We start from the raw sequence: 4,555 nt of genomic DNA on the forward strand, positions 1-4,555 counted from the left end.
GGCCGGCCGGCTGGGCTGGTGGAGGCCAGCTGGGCCACTTGGCCCAGCAGGGGGGGGTCTTTCTTCTTTTTTTTTGTTAGTTTTCTTTTCTGGTTTTGTGTTTTCTTTTCTTTCTATTTATTTTCTTTTTGTTTTTATTTTACTTTCTTTTAAGTTTACTTTTTACTTAATATTAAAATGATCCCTAAATTAGTAATACCATGAAACCACTGCCACAAAAGGTTTTATCCCAAAACAATTTAGTTTAGTATTTTATTTATTTATAAAAGCATTTAAATACCGGTTTTGCTACTGTTTTATTCATTTTAGAATAATTACACATTTTATAAGAGTGTGGTTCCTCCACCATAATTACCTATGTATTATTTGGTTCACTCCGAACATTTAAATTTTAATATTTGAAAACTTTTATTGTTTGCCTATATTGTAAATTTTAATTTGAATCGTTTTTTGAACTAACTCGAGTTTATCAACAGTAACCGAGGTGACGTGGCATTCGTTAACGCGGGATTATTGTAGCCTAATTATCCGGGCGTCACAGTAAACTTCTCTAACTGGGCCAGTCCGCGCGTTTTCTGCAGTTTGGGCCTTACTCATATCAGCTAAGCAATCAGATGGGCCACAACAGCCAATAGGCCTTGTTTGCTCGATCAATCCATGCACTGAAGAAGAATCGATCGATCCATCGACAAGTCGCCTGTTCGTCTGTGTACGTAGGAACGCGAGACCTAGTCGTGTCCTACCATCTACTGCGCAGCTGCGCCTCCAAGGCGGCGATGGCGTGAGGTAGACTGCCGCCAGCAGCCAGATCAATGTCGGGCGACAAGATTAGAAGAGGATTAGAGATGACGCGCGGTCGGGCCTCGGCTCTGACTCCGGTGGGTGACGGTCAAGATCGGAAGCGTAAGCGGGGGCGCCAAGGCGGCGAATCGTCCGGTACCACTAGTGGGAATTCAACTCCGGCTGGATCGGACGTTGGGTCTTCACCGTCGACACTAGCGAACACTCAACCTGTTCAAGAGGCATCCAGTAGCAGACTGCCAACAATTAGGGCTAGAGGCAAGCGACAGCTAGGTGAGTTATATTTGTAATTTAAGAAGTTGTGCATTGGATTGCTTGCGGACTCTAATTATGCTCGTTAAAATTTCAGAGTTGAGCAGATTTTTTGTTGACACTAGAAGAAATTCACAAGTGGAACCGCCACAAGACCCACAACCAAGTGATGTTCATGAACATGGTGACGACGTGATAGATGAGGTTCAGAACTGGATTGAGCAGGAAATGCTGGATGATGACGATGATGATGATGATGATGAGGTGAATTTTGAGGACGAGGACGATGATGAGTTTAATCCGGCTGAAATTGTGTGTGATCCCGCTCATAGGCAACAAATTGCTGATTATCGTCCGAATATTCAAGATCAGGTGAGAAGAGCATACATATTGAAGGGTCCAACCCGACCAACTGTCAAATTTGATCGCAAAAAAATTGGTAGCAAGAACCGTGCATTTTCTAAAAATTGGTATAAGAATTATGATTGGTTAGAATATAGTGTGTCCGAGCAAGCTGCATTTTGTTTCTATTGCTTTCTTTTTAAGCAACCAGGAAGTAGTACACATTTTGGTTATGATGTCTTCACCAAAAAAGGATTCAGGGATTGGAAGCATGCATATCAGGCATTGCCTGCTCATGTTGGTGGGGTAAATAGTGTGCACAACAAGGTAAGATTGCATTATGATGATTTTCGTAATCAAAGGCAAAGCGTGTCTAGTAACTTTGCTAGGTCAACCAAGGAGTCTGAAGTACTTTACAAAATTCGGTTGCACACTTCTCTGGGTTATGCAAGATATCTCATTGCTCAAGGCTTGGCTTTTCGTGGCCATGATGAAAGTTCAACTTCACTGAACAAGGGTAACTTCCGTGAGATGGTAGATTGGCATAAAGCTAGAGATGAGAAAGTGAGGCATGCTTTTGACCATGGTAGTAGAAACTGCAAGATGCTTACTGCTGAAATTCAAAAAGATCTTGCAAAGTGTTGTGCAGAAGAGGTCACCAAAGCAATCATGAGAGAAATTGGTGATAAGAAATTCTCTGTGCTTATCGATGAGTCACGTGATATATATGTCAAAGAGCAAATGGCGGTGATGTTGAGGTTAGTAGTGGTTTATTATTCATTTTAATTGTTATTTCATAGTTGTTTTCTACTTTTATTTAATCTTGTTACAAAAATCTTGATGTAGGTATGTCAATGATAAAGGGAAGGCCGTGGAACAATTTCTCTCTCTGTACCATGTCAGTGAGACTACATCAGAGGCACTAAAGGTAGCTCTTGTTGACATTCTTGATCATCATAAGTTATCCATTCATAGTCTACGAGGGCAAGGATATGATGGAGCTTCAAATATGAGAGGTGAATTTAATGGTTTGCAAAGAAAATTCTTGACGAGAACCCTTATGCCTTTTATGTGCATTGCTTTGCACATCGTTTACAATTGGTGGTTGTCTCGGTCGCTAGTTGTTGCTCCTCTATTCATGATTTGTTTGAATATGTCTCCTTAATTGTGAGCACAACTAGTGTATCTTGCAAGAGAAGGGATTCACTGAGGGAGTAACGTCATCAAAATATCTTAGATCAGCTTGAGAGCGGTGAGATATTTAGTGGAAGAGGTTTGAACCATGAAACAAATTTAGCAAGACCCGGGGATACTAGATGGGGTTCACACCATACAACTTTGCTTCATTTGAGTCAAATGTGGAAGTCGGTCATATATGTGCTTCGTGAGGTCAATGATGAAGGGTGCGGACCATCTCAAGCGGCGGGTTTGATAGAGATAATGGAGAGTTTCAAATTTGCTTTCGTATTGCATCTTATGATAAAGTTGCTTGCTTTCACAAATGAACTCTCACAAGTCTTGCAGAGAAAAGATATAAACATTGTTAATGCCATTGAACTAGTTGGTGATGTCAACGCTCGGTTGGCCTCTATGAGAGAAAGTGGTCGGGAAAGCTTGTTCGATGAAGTCCAACACTTTTTTGTCACCAAAGGTATTCCAGTGCCCGATATGAATGAAAGAATACCGGTCCGGGGTCGTTCAAGGCTTGATGGTGTGACTTACACCAATCTTCATTTCTATCGAGTTGAGATCTTCTATGTTGCCATTGACAAGATATGCACTGAGATGAATCATCGCTTTAATGAAGCATCTTAAAATATAATAGTGGCCTTCTCATGCCTTCATCCAAAAAATTCCTTCTCCAAGTTTGATGTTGACAAGCTTGCTAGCTTAACTGAAGTTTATCATGGAGATTTCTCTAGTGGTGATCGTGCAATCATAAGAGACGAACTTCAGACTTACATTCTTCATGTACGAAGGCATGAGGCCTTTTCTTCTTGTAAAGATATTGAAAGTTTAGCTACAACGATGGTTGAAACTGAGAAACATTTGGTTTTCCCACTGGTGTACAGAATCATAGAGTTGGCTTTGTTATTGCCAGTCTCAACGGCATCGGTCGAAAGAGCTTTCTCGGCAATGAAGATTATCAAATCTAAATTGTGCAGCAAGATGAATGATACATGGTTTAATGACTTGATGATTTGCTACACCGAGCGGGAGATTTTTAAAGGACTTGATGATGATGCTATTATTAAACGGTTTCAAGCCATGAAGTATCGGAAAGGGCAATTGCCCAGGTCCAATTAGCATATTACTGGTACGCTCCATTCTATCTAATGTGTTTAATTTCAATGAAAATTATATAAATTATTAATGTGTTTTATCTTGTAGATTCTCTTGTGTGCACAAGGATGAACGTTGGAGATTGGACTATTGTCGTCGAGGTGTCGAAAGGTTAGGTTGTGTGACTAGTGTTTGGAGAGTTATTTGGTATTGTATTCCTGTTTTTATTTACTTCTATGATCTATAAAAAATTAGTGTGTATATTGCACATGACATTTATCCAAATATATGATACTTATTGTGTCTGATAGACAAAAGTAAATTTTAGCTTACGGCGTGCCCGGGCTTTAGCAATTTGCTGGCTCCGCCACTGAGCACCTGGTCTTGAGCTCCAGGGTGAAAGCCTTGGTCTGACCTGAGTTGGGTATACCGATTGTTCGGAATGCTCAGACCGATTCTTCGGGGTGAAAACCTAGATTCTAGCCTTGGGCAGTTGAATCCGATGAATGTGACACTTGAGTGTCGCTCCTTTCCTGAAGGCATTGTTATTGAAGAACCTCGTCATCCATGTGGTGTCATAAGATTGGGTGCAGATATAGTCATTGTTATAGTTTGCCAATCTGATCGCTTTGGTTTCTTTTCCTTGCCTACACTTAACTTTGGTCTTGTATGATTTCGCTATTTGCCAGGTGTTTTTGTGTGCGTGCGTTTGTGTTGGTTGTGTGCATCCTTACTATGCAGAAGTCGGGTGTGTGCTTATTGTACTTTCATCTTTCTGATGCTTCATTTTAAGTCAATAAAATCCACCATTTGTCGAAAAAATATAGATAACCATCGCAGTATTTGTTTGTTGGATACTTTCGGCAAGCGAAAAGGT

At 40.6% G+C, this 4,555-nt stretch overlaps 1 pseudogene; it reads left to right on the plus strand.

Annotated features, from left to right (window-relative positions):
- LOC119333971 overlaps nt 1-3,702 on the plus strand; it is a 16,432-nt pseudogene extending 12,730 nt beyond the window's left edge.
- The last annotated feature ends 853 nt before the right edge of the window (nt 3,703-4,555 follow it).

Source organism: Triticum dicoccoides, chromosome 7A, assembly GCF_002162155.2.
Source record: "Triticum dicoccoides isolate Atlit2015 ecotype Zavitan chromosome 7A, WEW_v2.0, whole genome shotgun sequence".
Lineage (NCBI taxonomy): Eukaryota > Viridiplantae > Streptophyta > Magnoliopsida > Poales > Poaceae > Triticum > Triticum dicoccoides.